The sequence below is a fragment of the Podarcis liolepis genome (assembly GCF_965112155.1).
Source record: "Podarcis liolepis genome assembly, chromosome: 16".
Lineage (NCBI taxonomy): Eukaryota > Metazoa > Chordata > Lepidosauria > Squamata > Lacertidae > Podarcis > Podarcis liolepis.
Window position 1 is genome coordinate 36,911,628 of NC_139567.1, and position 15,840 is coordinate 36,927,467.

The following is a 15,840-nucleotide window of genomic DNA, read 5'->3' on the forward strand; positions in this document are numbered from 1 at the left end:
TAGCTATCCACTTCTGCCCTCCTTAATCCACACAGAACTCAACAAGATAAGGGCAAAGCTACAATTATTTGGTTCCACCTGTCACAGGCCTCCGGCCGATGTTCACTTATTCATTCCATCTCCAGGACAGAAACTGATCCAGCAAACATGATTGAAATTTGCTGTTGTTGTTGCTTTCAGTTCACAAGCATAACCAATAACATTATTTTTCCTGTTTGCATTGTGTTTCCTTAGCACCAAACTACACGCAGCGGAATGGCCGTAAGGGCAATGAAACGTACACAAATAATTGCACAAATTATGTGATTTTCCTACAGCAGGTGAATCATGCAGTTTTTGGCAGCAGATGAACTGCAGTGGAATGGCAACCGTGCTGCAGGCAGCAAATACAGGAACAGAAAGCAACGACTTCTTAGAATTCCTGCTACCTTATTCTGCTACCTAATACATTTAACTGGAGGTGCCAGGAGACTGAAGCAAGAGCCTTGAACACAGAGTATCTGGAAGGTACCAATTTGGGGAAGACTGATCTAGCCAAGAAGAAGGATGAAAGTGGACTGGGCCACTTTCAGACATATGCATTCAAACGTCCAGCCCATTCCTTTGCTGTAGCAACCTGTGGATTCCTTTTAATGCACAATATTTGTATTTTTAATGTCTCTCTCCCCTGGCCGCTGCATGGACATTTCACAACATGTATTTCCGTATGCATTTTATTCTAAAATACTGGGGGGGGGGGGGAGGTTGGATGCATTTAAATCAATGCAATTTTTTGAGCCCAGAACTGTATTGCAAATCTGGAGAAGGGTGTGAAAGCCAAAGGCTAACACTGTTCCGATCCACATAGTATCAGCCCAAGAACTGCAAATCTAGCCTGCTCTCTTTAAAAAGTGCAGGCCAAAACCTAGCTCCCCCAACATCCCTGAAGTCCAAACATCCTGTTTCCTCCAGTGGCCAATCGGGTGCCTCTGGGCAGCCCCCCAGCAGGGAAGAAGGGAAACAGTCCTCTCTCCTGCCGTTGCCCCACAGCGGATGAATAAGGAGAAGAGGGAAACGCAAGACCTTTTAGACACACACACACACACACACACACACACACGCCTTTCAGTCTTGGTCAAATCTATGAAGCCTTGCAAATGTTATCCCAGACGTGTAAATACTCCTTATCAGCGATGGAGAAGGCTGACTCAGCTAAGACAACATTTGAAATGACCCAAAAGAGACATTTCCCGCTGATTCAGCACAGTGGTGGGAGCGGCACCGGTTCCATGGGAAAGGCCCACGCAATCTGATTTCGCCTTCATATTTAGAATAGATCATTCACTCACATATACACGCGCACACACACACACACACACACACAGCCCCGCAGGCTGTCTCTGCTAAGTGATATCATCTCTGCAGCTGCGATAACGTCTAAACAACCACGTACATCAGGTCTGCCCTGGAAAGATTTCCATTCAGTGGGCAGGCGTTCCTATTCTCCCTCTATTTTTTTTACTCTCTTCCTTTTTTTTAAGGCAAAGGCTGCTGCTCCTCCCTATAACTTTCCTGGGAATGTTTTTGCAAGTCTGTTACAAGCCTGGGAGATTCAGGAGAAAGGAAGAGTACCTTTCACAGCGAAAGGATGGATTTTGCTCCCACAAGAGGCAGTGATGCCCAGCAAGGTGGGATTTAAAAAAAAGAAAGATTACTGTAGTTCAATTCTTGGAGAATATCAGCAGCTACTAAGCCAGGATGGCTGTGTTCTACCTGCGCTGTCAGGGGAATTCATGGCCCTGAATGCTACTTGCAAGGGATCAAAAGTGGAGAGCGCGCTGTTGTGCTCTCGGGTTTTGCTTACAGGCTTCCCTTAAGGGCATCTGACTGCCTGTGGATGCTATAGTTGAGATCCCTCCGTTGCAGGGGCCAGGACCAAATAAACCCCCGGGGACCCTCCTAACTCTGCAATTCTGGGATTCTAGACTGCTGGACTTGATGAGAAACTGGCTTGAAAGCCAGTAGGGATCTCATTATGTTCTTCTGTATCACACATTGCATATTGCGTGTGTGTTTGTAATGTAACTCAGCGTGGAGTGCAGGGCATTCTCACCTGAGCTATGATCAAATCCAGGATGTTTTTCTCCAACACAGTGGCTGAATTATGTGCATCCAGATAACTTACAACACAGACCAGGGTTTCTCAAAGATCCGTAGGTCACTAAGTTTATCAAGACGTCATCAAAGCCAACCCAAATTCCTAGGAAGTTATCTTGAGAGTCCTCCTGCTCTTTCGGCTGAATGTCCGTCCTGTCCCCCCCGATTCCTGCACTGCAGGGGGTTGGACTAGATGGCCCTTGTGGTCCCTTTCCAACTCTACAGTTCTATGATCCCTGATTGGCCATGCTGGCTGGGACCTCTGGCCAGCCACCAATTCCTCACCCAGAGATCTCAAGAGATTTCTGACGAAAATGGAAACAGGAGATGAAACAGCCGGCATTTGCTTATACAGTGGTGCCGCGCAAGACGAAAAGAATCCGTTCTGTGATTCTCTTCGTCTAGCGGTTTTTTTCGTCTTGCGAAGCAAGCCCATTGAAGGATTAGCGGATTAGCGCTATTAGCAGCTTTTAGCGGCTTATCGGCTTACCGGATCAGCTGATAAGCGGCTTAGCGGCTTAGAAAAAGGGGGGAGGAAAAAAACCCCGCAGGAACTCGCGAGACATTTTCGTCTTGCGAGGCATTCGTCTTGCGGGGCACCACTGTACATCCCATGTTCGCAAAATCAACCTGCCTTGGTATTCACCAATGCTGATGCTTTCAGTTCACAAATGATACACAATTGATTGAGGTCCCCCGCTCCTTTCCGTCCTCGTTTGCTTTGTGTCTCCTTTGCGCTGGAATGAATGGGTTGGAACGGTATTGACCACAACATTTATGGAATTAACGGCGCAAGTTATGCCATTTCACCACAGTGGACAGTGAGGTGAGCAGCGTGGGTTTTGGGCAGAAGACGGACTGCAGCAGAATGGAGACGGCGCTGGAAGCGAGGCGCACAGGGCGGAATGGAAAATGATGCCCTTCTTACAACCCTATTCCCACTCAGACACAAACCTCCAGTGCAGATAACAGAATGGTAAACTGACTGCATTTCTCACCTCTACGGCCAAAAGATACTGGACTCAGCTCTGAGCCTGGGACACATAAAAGCCTCATCTGTCCTTACAAGGCAGAGGTTTGCTGGCTCCCTTTGGCTTACACAGCATGGGAACACAGGGAGGTGAGTTGCACTGAGTCAGAGAGTCTCTGCTGCACCACTTGGATTCCCATTGCTCACGATGCGCCACATTCTGTTCACACAAGGCAGACCCGAGATTCCAAACTGAGGACGGTGGGGTGTGCTTTGCACGAGCAGCGAAGCTGACTAAAACATCAGCCTCTGGGGGCAAGTGAGGTTTTCTCACTTCCCACACAAGTTACTTTCACAGGTCTTGAGAACAGCATGCTGGAATTTTAAGCAGGTTTTTATTTTTATGTTTTTCAGGGTGTCAAAGGGTGTGTGTGTGTGAGAGAGAGAGAGAGATGTAGTCAAAAGCAGAAAACAAAAACCCACAGTCAGTCGCGACGAGGAGAAATTCAGACAGAACAACAGGGTCAAAGAGCACCTTACACAAACTGACTTGTTCATAAATTGAAGGACTGGGCTAATTTAATGGTGGCGGGTGACCATTGAGGCCGATAGGGAGACCGAACAGTAGGTAGAAGCAATAGGTGGAGCTGACTATTTCTCCCCATGCCTCCATTCTCCTAGCAAGTCTGCAAGGGGCAACACCAAGACGAAGGGGGAGGAAGTGGACAGGCCATGCCACCATATCGACTGGGTGTAAGAAGACAGGCAAGGGGGTGGGGGCCTGGTTGAAGGCAGAATGAAGTTGGTGGTGGGGCAAGTGCCCCCATTCAAACAAATGGACCAAGCTTCACTGGGGTTATGAAAACCATAAACCATCAGAGGTCTGCTGGACCATCCTCGACTTCTTCATGCTGCGCGTAGACTGTGGAATTCCCTCCCATAGCGAGGGCTGCCAACTTGGACGGCTTTCAAAGGGGACTGGACAGATTTGTGAAGAAAGTTATCAATGTCTACTCGCAGCGATGGAGGCAATACTTGGCCTCCACCACCGGAGGCAGTAGTGATTCTGAATACCAGTTGCTAGAAACAGCAGGAGGGGAGAGTGCTGGGTCCTGCTCGTGGGTCTGCCGCTGTGAGAACAGGATTGCTGGACTAGATGAGCTGTTAGCCTGATCCAGCGGGGCTTGTCTCATGTTCTTAGGTTGCAACCCAGCAGCCTGCACGGAGGTTGAGCAGGATGAAATATGATGTATAGGGGTTTTGCTTTCCCCAGCGGAATAAAGCAATGGGAACATGGGAAAAGGTTCTGACCAGGCATTTGGGAAAGGAGAACCAAGTCCATATGAAGGAATGAAGGAAGAAGCGAGAAAGATGGGGAGAAGCTCAGAGAGAGAACATAAGTGTCCGTTTATTGTAGAAAAAGGATAATCAACGTCTAAACATAACCTAACGGTATTTTTATTGCTTCTTTTATTTCTTACTGTATTTTAATGTATGAAAATTCGGAGCCCATAAGTTTTAGAAAAGTTACTTTAGCATCTAGCACACTGCAATTGCTAAACAACAGGGAAAGAAAGAAAGAAAGAAAGAAAGAAAGAAAGAAAGAAAGAAAGAAAGAGGAGAAATCCAAAAACAGCCCAATGAGGATTGATGCTCAGAGGCCACAGAATGCTCATCGACTGTTGAGCAAAAACTGGGAATGATGGGAAATGGAATGGAATATCCAGAACAAGGTCTGTCCCCACAGTAGTCATCACCCCCACCTCATTAAAAAGCCCCCCAAATGCTTTAACCTTTACTTGACAGGAAGGTGCTCCATCCAGTCAATCTCTGAGATAGCTCAGTCGGTAGAGAAGGAGACTGTTAATCTCAAGGTCCTGGGTTCAAGCTCCACATTGGGCAAGAGATTCCTGCATTGCTGGGGGTTGGACTAGAAGACCCTCGTGGTCCCTTCTAACTCTTACGATTCTATGATTTGGATTGCCCTTTTCTGAACCCAAAGCTCCACATCCAGCTTGGGAAGACTTTGAAGAGCTGTCGCTCCCCAGATCAATCTGCCCCACAGCAAAGAGAAACAGGCCACTTTTCTGTGGGGTTGGGGAGAGGGTAGGCATGCAAACAGAGGCGGAATTCGAACGCAGGTGTCAGGATATGAGTTTGGCTCTGCGTCCACTGTAACGCCTGAGCAAACACAGAAGCTCTCGTACCCCTGCTGAACATGCAGCAATTGAGGTACACAAACACTCAGAGGTGGATCTGTATATAAATTAACACGAGTTCTAAAGTGGCCCATCCAAGAGATTGTTCCAACCTGTGCCTTGTTGCTTTCTACACCTGGCCTTGGCAGGTATCCAGCAAGACTAGCTTTTCTAGTTCTCCGATTTCAAAATCCAGTGGAACTGCTTTCAGCTGAAACCTGTTATCACTTTTACTGCTTTCTCAGCCTGGAACCAGCAAACTTGTGAGACGAGGGGCAGAGGACAAGTGGCCAGAGGTGATGGGTGCACATGACTTTAGATTTATACATATACCTACATATATATTTGGAAACTTCTTTGAGGTTTGGACTTCTAAAACATAATTATTCACCATCTTCCGCCAGTAACACACTTTTGCTTTATCCTTCAGGGACAGCAAGACAGTCTCAGCTATGGGGGGTGTGGAACCCCTGCCCCCCACCAAAAAAAAACCCCTCTCTCATCAGTCCCAGCCAGACTATATTATTATCTATTTTCATTAACAAATCGCTTCCCCTGGAGGCATCTCGAAACGATTTACAACATCATGACATATATGAAGGTTACAGATCTAAAAACAATTGCATGTATAAAAATGACTTTTAATCAACTGTTATAGGGATTCTAAGGTCTCAAATATAGAATAAATGTTGATAATTGCACAAGGTAAACACACATACATAGGTATATAAACCACACGTCTAAGGTAGTACAGGAGAGCAATCCAAAAGCCATCTTGGCTCTCCTAAAGAATCTAAATATTTCCTCTACCTCCTTAATCCCCCTTGCCATATAGGCAGACAGCAATCAGGTGAAGTTCCTGAAGGAATTCCTCTCCTATATCTATGAACCATTGTTTGCCCAGATGCTCTGCATTGAGGGATGTCTGACCGGCATCCTGACTTGCTAAACCCTCAGGAATATCACACCTTGGCCTGCCTGGGCCACAGTAACCTCACTTTATGTGTGATGCAATTTTGTAGAGCGGATGTCCTCCTTCTCCATGCCAAAATGCAAACCCTTAAAAGAGACGTGTCTTCTTGGTTCCCGGTCTCTCTTGCCTCCTTGCTAGGAGGGGAGGGAACTCTGTCGCCACAGAAAAATAAAGATCTGCCTTGCTTTCACTGCATCCTGCCTCCATCCATTCATCTCTGACCGATCATGGACTTAGGAGAGTTGGGCAGCAAAAGCCAAGCGCCCCAATTTTTCTATATCAAAACAAAACTCAACTGTAAATATAAAAACAGTTGTAAAAAACCATAAAGGTAAAGGGTAAAGGGACCCCTGACCATTAGGTCCAGTTGTGACCGACTGTGGGGTTGCGGCGCTCATCTCGCTCTATAGGCCGAGGGAGCCGGCGTTTGTCTGCAGACAGCTTCTGGGTCATATGGCCAGCATGACTAAGCCACTTCTGGTGAACCAGAGCAGCGCACGGAAACGCCGTTTACATTCCCGCCGGAGCGGTACCTATTTATATCCTTGCACTTTGACGTGCTTTCGAACTGCTAGGTTGGCAGGAGCAGGGACCGAGCAACGGGAGCTCACCCCGTTGCAGGGATTTGAACCGCTGACCTTCTGATCGGCAAGTCCTAAGCTCTGTGATTTAACCCACAGTGCCAGTGTAAAAGGTATTCGGAGCCTGGGCAGATACCAACGAGGATAATTTTTTTAAGAAGGTTTATTGAAATGGGATGATGAGAGAGAAAAGTACAGAACCATCTCAGAGTGCCACAGATTCCCCTACAAAGAATAAAGACTCAAAGCAGAAACAGATCAGGCTTCAAAACCCTTCCCCAAACAACAGAAATGTGGAAGCATCCCAAGGTGGTCTGAAAGCCACTGCTCTTCAAGAATAAAGAAAAACTTCAAAAGGAAGATTTCCGCAGGAAAAATTCTGACCTAGGCCACCATCTGAACTAAACCCTAAAGCAGCATCGTCCCACTTTAAGCAGCCATGGGTTTCCCCAAAAATCCTGGGAACTGAGAGGTGCCGAGAGTTCTCAGGAGACCTCCTATCCCTCTCAGAGAGCTAGAATTCCCAGAGTGGTGTAGCGGTCAAACCCTCTTCCCAGGGAAGTCTGGGAATTGTAGTTCTGTGATACTGCTTTATAGTGCTCATGGGGCCTCTTAGGATCTAGCAGCAAATCTGAATTTGCTGCAAGAAAGATGGGTGCAAACTCATCCTGAGGCTAGAAGCTGAAGGATCTCTCCAAGGCCAGGAAACGTTTCACAAACCTTTCACATTTCAAGAAATCTTTTGGCCACGCCACCTCCAACTTGAGCAGCTTAAATGCCACCTCCCCCTTGCCCTTACACAATTCTGGCACGGCCTGGCCGGCTGATGCTCTTTGGACTTTGCTCCTTAGGCAGTCGCAACCGGTTACCAAACCCTGAAAGGAGGAGCGAGGGGCTTGTCTTGCCTGCTGTACTGAATTGGGGGCGATCTCTTCCTCCAGCGGTGCCTCAGGAAGTGGTCAGACCTTTCTCTGCCCTACTTGCTCTCCCCTCCTACCCTGGACCCTGAACGACTGCTGAATGTTGAATGCTGCCTGCAGGAGAGCACGAGAGCTGCAATCTCAAGTTTGAGAAATAAAAATATACAGTGGTACCTCGGGTTAAGTACTTAATTCGTTCCGGAGGACCGTTCTTAACCTGAAACTGTTCTTAACCTGAAGCACCACTTTAGCTAATGGGGCCTCCTGCTGCTGCCGTGCTGACGGAGCACGATTTCTGTTCTCATCCTGAAGCAAAGTTCTTAACCCGAGGTACTATTTCTGGGTTAGCGGAGTCTGTAACCTGAAGCATTTGTAACCTGAAGCGTGTGTAACCCAAGGTACCACTGTAATGGTGCACAAGTTCTGTTACGTACTACAGAACTTCAACAGAAATAAAACTTAAATCACTCCAAAACAAGATACTGGAACACTTCAGATCATTTGGGAATCCTAGAATTGTACAGTTGGATGGGACCCCGAGGGTCATCTAATCCAACCCCCTGCAACGCAGGAATCTCAACTAATCATACATGACAGGTGTCCATCCAACCTCTGCTTAAACACCTCCAAGGAAGGAGTCCACAGCCTCTCAAGGGAGACCATTCCACTGTCCAACAGCTCTTACTGTCAGAAAAAGTTCTTCCTGATGTTTGGTTGGACTCTCCGACTAAGGAAATTGCCACAGCTCAGTGGTACAGTATCTGCTTGGCCTGAAGAAGACCCCAAGTTCACACAGGTCCATCTGAGAAGGGGGACCTGGAGCCAAGACAGAATCACTTAATTCCAACTGGGTCCCCATCTTGTTGAATTCCACAGGGGTAAAAGGAGGAGGGAGCCGAAGGTTAGTGTCTAGGCCCTGGAAGCTATCCTTCAGCCAATTCCTCACTCCCATTTAGTCACACCCCAAAACAGGCGCTCGCTTCATCCAATGTTACTGCCAGAGAAGCTGACAAGGTGGGATGATGCCCACCTGGAATCGCTTGCCCAGATCGTCCTGGCTCTCTCGGCCGGATGGAGAGAGAGAACCCTCGACACCATTTTTGCCAGAGCCTTTAACGCACAAGTCAGTTTTTGTAGGTAAGTCAGGTTGCAAGGCACGGATTGAGCAGAGGATCAGATACATGGCTGAAAGGGTCAGGGGTGGCGCTGTGAGTTAAACCACAGAGCATAGGGCTTGCCGATCAGAAGGTCGGCGGTTCGAATCCCCGTGACGAGGTGAGCTCCCGTTGCTCGGTCCCTGCTCCTGCCAACCTAGCAGTTCGAAAGCACATCAAAGTGCAAGTAGATAAATAGGTACCGCTCCGGCGGGAAGGTAAACGGCATTTCCATGCGCTGCTCTGGTTCGCCAGAAGCGGCTTAGTCATGCTGGCTCCCTCGGCCAATAAAGCGAGATGAGCGCCGTAACCCCAGAGTCGGCCATGACTGGACCTAATGGTCAGGGGTCCCTTTACCTTTACCTTTAAGATACATAGCTAAACGCTAGAAAAGGTGTCGATCCAACAGGGTGACACACACACCTTGCTCCCACAGCTAACTGCACAGGACCCAGACAGAGCCCTGGGCAAGGAAATCGTCTCTCCATTGAGTGAGCAGGATTTGGGAGCTGTGCTTGCGCCAATGCTGGTATCTCCGCATTGGCCGAGTCAGAACCATCTCAGCATCAGATCTACTCTCAGATTCCTCCATAGAAGGAGGCTTTAGGCTTGGGACAGCCAACATCTTGGGAGGGGGGACCATTCGGGATCTCCATCCCCCAACCCGCTGTGAGCTTCCTCAGGACCATCCATCTCCCTCTCCATCTCCCCAATCTTCTGCCATTCCAGGACATCTCCACAGGACTGGTTCACTATGGTGGGGGACACGGGGGGGGGAGGGAAAGGTCCCTATAATTTACTAGTAGTAAAACCTTTGGGGTTGCAAAAAGAAGAGGTTTACCTGGTGCGAAAACGTGAAGAGAGGAAGGGCCCCAAAGATTTCCCCTCAGCCGTCCTCTTGGTGTTGCTTTATCATTTAATCCCCCAGCCTCAAATTCTGTGAATACCCATTTTACGAGGTGGATTGTTCCGTGGAAACCCCGCCCCTTTCCTCCTCCTCTAAACGAACGAATCCCATTTTGTCATTTCCTGCTCAGGCTTCTAAGTAAAGCTGTCTGCCTGGTTTGAAACGGCTGGGGTGTGTTACAAAACCGACTTCTGAGAACGAAGCAAAAAAAAAAAAAAAGGCATCACGGTCCGGTGACGCAAATATTGAAAAAAATAAAATAAAAGGGAGGGGGAAAGTAAAATAAGGGGAAAAGAGAGAGCCACAAATAGAAAACAGGACTCCCAAACTTAATGCTCTAAGATACTTTTCTTGCAGCAATTACTCTCTGTGTTTTTGGAAACAGATGAGACACTGACAGAAAACTACACATTCGCCAACATTTTACAGATAATAAGGACATGCTTATAAGACAGAGGATCCAAAACAGCTGGAAAAATACAGGAGCGCACATTTAAAAGACAGGGTGGGGGGAATGCACACTGTTCCCACCAAGTTCAAATAACATCTTTGAAGACGGGAAATAAAAGGATTTCATATCTTGATTACTTTTTATATGCAGTTTGCAAACAACCATATGCTACCACAAATTGACTGCAAACCGAAGAATTCTCAAATTAATTAGTCCTGAAAGACTACGGGTTTTGCATTCTCAGCAAATTCTGGAAGTTAAAAAAACAAAATTATTAACATTGTTAAGATTGCTTTTTTAAAAATATATTTATTTCACTCTTCACCAGCAAGAAGCATAGGAAAATGTCTTATACAGAGTCAGACTACGGGTCCATCTAGTTCAGTATTGTCTGCACTGACTGGCAGCAGCTCCCCAGGGTTTCAGGCAGGGGACATTCCCAGTCCTGTCTGCAGATGCAACTGGGGACTGAACCCGGAACATTCAGAACGCAAAGCCTATTCTTCCCTGAAAATCAGCCCTTCCAAGGATAAACAGGGCTGGATTTTCCCTATACGAACATTTAAATTATTCAGGACAGTTCTGAGCATGCAATATGCACATTCCTCAATCCTGCTGTGCAGTTACTGAATGTAGTACTAGGCACAAGATAAATCCTACAGAGAATCTCAGCTTTTAAGGTCACATTCACACCATACAGTTAACACACAGTTAGAGCATATAGCTTTCCCCCCAAATAATCCTGGAAACTGTAGTTTACCCACCGCAGAACTGCAACTTCCAGCACACTTCAGATACAGTTCCTGGGATTATTTGGGGGAAAGTCATGTGCTTTAACTGTCCCATGTGGCTGTGATCTAAGTTTAACTTTTTAAAAACAAGCTTCTAGCCCTCATGAGCAGAATACAGGGAAATGTCAGAAGCCAGAAGGCTATGGAACAGTACCTCCTGTGGTTATGGCAGGATGGGAGAAATTATCTTGCTTACAATTCCATGTGCCTCACGCTAACTACAGTGGTACCTCGGGTTACATACGCTTCAGGTTACAGACTCCGCTAACCCAGAAATAGTACCTCGGGTTAAGAACTTTGCTTCAGGATGAGAACAGAAATTGTGCTCTGGCGGCGCAGCGGCAGCAGCGGGAGGCCCCATTAGCTAAAGTGGTGTTTCAGGTTAAGAACAGTTTCAGGTTAAGTACGGACCTCCGGAACGAATTAAGTACTTAACCCGAGGTACCACTGTACTTAACCAAAGAATGTGAAAAATTGTGAAAAATATTGGCACTTGTGGCTATTTTGAATAATTGATGGAAATTGCAGCACTGGGTTCACCTTCTGATTGTTTAAAAAAGTTAAAAGATGCAACAAAGTCCAGTGAATTTTTTGGGGGGGTGGGGAGAGAGAAAGCGCACCTAACAATTTAGTCATATAAACTAAGAGGACACACATTTTCAGTTCCAATGCAGTCAGTGCACAGATGACTCAAGGGGACCTCATGGTTTGCAAGACAAAAATTTAGGAGGGGGAACCCTAGACATGGAAACCACCCCACAGACAGCTCAGTGAGGCTGAGTGGGGAACCAGAGGGGAGAGGCAATGTAATGGAGTATCGCAGAAAAGGGCATGGCTGGCTGGTTGCCAGCCACCTGAACTGGAACACACCACAGTGGAACATTCCGTTGCAGGTCTCACTCAAATACAAGTTCCTGTAACCAAAGCAAAACAAAAAAATCACCCTTAAGCAATTCCAGTAATTCACAAGAAAAATAAACCATCCAGGAAAATCCTGATTCGAGACAACTCATCAGGTGCCTTCAGCAGTTGCAGTCATTGTAAACATTTTTTAAAAAAATAATAATAAGAGAGCACCTTCTTTTGGTTGGAATGCACACTTTAAAAAAAAATTAAAGCTTTGCCTTTTTAAAGAGTTAACCTTTAACTTTTAAAAAATCCTAAGGATTATTCTGAAGGTGTGCTGAGATACTTGGAGAAGGAGCAAAGTCACAACTTTCACTGAGATCGTTGAATTCTTTCCATGCTAAGAAAAGTGCTTTGAAGTGTTGTTGTTTTTTATGGCAGTGCTTAATTGCTAAAGTGAAAAGGACCCGGCTTTAAACCTTCCTGGTTTTTATTCTATTTATTTCTTGCATTTATCTACCACCTTTTCTTCCAAGGAGGCAGCGTGGATGGTGCTACCTTTCCCATTTCATCCTCACAACCACCTTGCGAGGTAGATCTGGCTGAGAGACAGGGACTAGTAGTCCAAGGTCTCCCAGTGAGGTTTGTGGCTGAGCGGGGATTCGAACCCTGGTCAGTCCAACATCCTAACTACAACACCCCACCAGCTCTAATGCCAATTTCATGCCTCTCTAAAGTCCCACCCTTAGAGTTGCCAGATTTTCAGAGTTTCAAGGCAGTCTAACGCATAAATTGGGGCAGGGGGAGAGATCAGGGTCTACTCCGTGCTACCAGCCCCAGTTTCCACCCTCTGGGTATACCTAAAGAAGCGTCTCCACCCCCATCGTTCTGCCCGGACACTGAGGTCTAGTGCCGAGAGCCTTCTGGCAGTTCCCTCGCTTACAGGGAACCAGGCAGAGGGCCTTCTCGGTAGTGGCACCCGCCCTGTGGAACGCCCTCCCACCAGATGTCAAAGAGAAAAACAACTACCAGACTTTTAGAAGACATCTGAAGGCAGCCCTCTTTAGGGAAGCTTTTAATGTTTAACAGACTACTGTATATTAATACTTTGTTGGAAGCAGCCCAAAGTGGCTGGGGAAACCCAGCCAGATGGTCAGGGTATAAATAATAAATTATATTATTATTATTATTATTATTATTATTATTATTATTATTATCTGAGTATCCTAATCCCCAACCCTTTCACTCTCAGGATTCGCACACACAACCAGCTCTGTGCCTTTTGAGACGTGGCGAGCCTATCTATTTCTCCACCATGTTGGCACTCAATTCTTCTCTCAGCCATGAAGGCCAGTTCCCTGCTGCTCTCCTAACCTACCTCACAGGATTATTGTGAGAATTACATACGGGGGAAAGAGTGAGAAGCATGTATGCCACTTTGAGCTCTTTGGAATTAAGGAGAGATGCAAATATAATGTAACTATTTAATAAATACAATACATCCAAAATGTGTCTTTTGGGGGGGGGGAGAAGTACAGTGGTACCTCAGGTTACATACGCTTCAGGTTACAGACTCCGCTAACCCAGTAATAGTGCTTCAGGTTAAGAACTTTGCTTCACGATAAGAACAGAAATCGTGCTCCAGCAGCGTGGCAGCAGCAGGAGGCCCCATTAGCTAAAGTGGTGCTTCAGGTTAAGAACAGTTTCAGGTTAAGTACGGACCTCCGGAACGAATTAAGTACTTAACCCGAGGTACCACTGTATAGCATTATTCATTGAGGACTGTAGGGGCTGGGCAAGAAACTTGATTTAGTTTGCATTTTAATGAGTAACTAATCAGCTATGCTTCAAAATTACCCTCATCCGAATTTTGTGGTGCGGTTTTCCAACCCACCAACGTTTACAAACACGCACATGTTATGGGAAAGTGTGCATAAAATGAACATGTTACTGCAAACGACATGAAAATGCATTACGCTGGGTCAAAACTACATACAAATATGCTTATTAGGAAACGTTCACAGGACGAATTTTCATAAGGATTTCTCCTAACGCAAATTCCTGCAGAAATGTGAAAAAATGAATTTAAGTTGGGGGGAGGGAAACTGAGAGAACCAAAATGATCAGATCCACCCACCGCATGTGAGGAGCAAAATGCTCTCTGTCCATGCTCAGAGGCACTCTCCACAATTGATTATCTGCACATTCTAAAGGGGGCGGAACCTGAGCTCAGAATATCACGCTCCAGAGGCTCAGAATTAAACCCCAGCCCATTGGTCCGAACAAAGGCAGATCCAGCGTGCGCCTATTATATCTGCGCAAGCGCAAACCCAGGGGTTCCCTGCCAAGCTCAGTATTATTTGTTGATCTATTTATACCGTAACTAGCTAAACCTCTCGAGACACAAGCTTGCCTCTCTCTCTCTTTTAACCGTGACGTCAAATGAACAGTTGGAGGCTCAGGAAAAACAACACACAGACAAGTGCATAGAACCGCTGAGCCGAGCAGATTTGGACGGCCAAGATTTTTAAAGCAAAACAGTTCCTGCAGGGGCAACATTTCCCAACGTACTACAGCAAAAGAATAAGACAAGCAACTTCCAAGATTAATTTGCCTGCCACTGTTTTTTAAAAGAAAGAAAGAAATGAAATTGCTGGGCATTTAAAAAAAAAAAAAGGATCACAATCGCCTCAGAGGCTAGGCCACAAGCTTCCTGGACCGAAGTAGATCTCAAAAGAGTCTACGGGAAAGTAATTGGACATAAAATCCCAATTGCCACACATGTTTCAACCCTTATCCCAAGGGAAGCTTTTCTTGCCTCACAGTTGGGATGGTTTGACCTCAAATATGCGATGTTCAAATAAGGACCAGAAATATCTTTTACTGAAATAAAACGAAACGAAATGAAAGCATCGTTTGAAGGGAAAGCAAATTAGGACAAGCCCGCATTTCTCACGACTAACGCGTTTCTATAAATATTTCTCCTACTCTCCCTCAGAAAGGGACACTAATTCACTCCACTGCCACTGTTGTGCTGGGAGCTTGTGGAGCAGTTTGACAGCCTTGGAGTTTGTTTGCTTTTAATTCACACACACACACACACACACACACGTGCAAGTTTCTCCTGCTCTATTTGAAAATATATAATGGCCACAAAAACAATCACCTCAACTCATTGGGGGAAGAAAAAGTTGCACATTTACTTTTTGTAAACCAATTTCGTTTTGTAAGCCGCTGTGAGGTTTTATTATACTCAAGAGGTATATCAACCTTGCGGAACAAATAAATGCATTTTAATCAGGAGTAGCCAATTGTGTACCTACCCTCTTAATACAAGTCAGGTTTGTTCAGAGCTGACTTTACAACTCTGCAAACTCACAGACAAGCAAGGCGTAAAGCTTTGTGTGTATACTCAGTTTAGATTTCATGCAGATTAGATTTCTTAGCAGCATTTATTTTTTTAAAAAAACAAACAAACCGACAACTGCAAGTGGATCAAAACAGATTGAAGACAAGGTGGACTTATATTCTGCCTTGCGCTTCTTACAACTCTCCTAGAAATAAATTTTCCTCCCCTTTCAGAATTTTCAATAAGGAGAATCCTCTTCAGCCAGGCCTTTGGCTGATCAGACTTTTAAATGCGTTTGTGGGAAAGGTTTCATTGTTTCTAACTTTTTGTGCTTTTATCTTGTATTTTATCTTGTGAACTGCCTTGAGAACTTTTGATGAAGGGCGGTACATAGATCTAATAAAATAAAATAAAATAAAATAAAATAAAAATATGATTGGATGGAAGCTGGGAGTTCAACACCCGAAAGGCCTTCACGTTCCCCAACTGCTGCAACAGGGCATGGTTTCATGATCATCTAAAGACCACGCCGTTCTCGGCATCCGAAAACGCTGAAAAATGACA

At 45.8% G+C, this 15,840-nt stretch overlaps 2 protein-coding genes across 3 annotated transcripts in view; both read right to left on the reverse strand.

Annotated features, from left to right (window-relative positions):
* Window positions 1-15,840, reverse strand: part of KSR1 (kinase suppressor of ras 1) — a 104,688-nt gene that overhangs the window by 46,684 nt on the left and 42,164 nt on the right.
* EVI2A (ecotropic viral integration site 2A) overlaps window positions 1-15,840 on the reverse strand; it is a 259,488-nt gene that overhangs the window by 25,116 nt on the left and 218,532 nt on the right. The gene's annotated exons all lie outside the window — the stretch shown is intronic.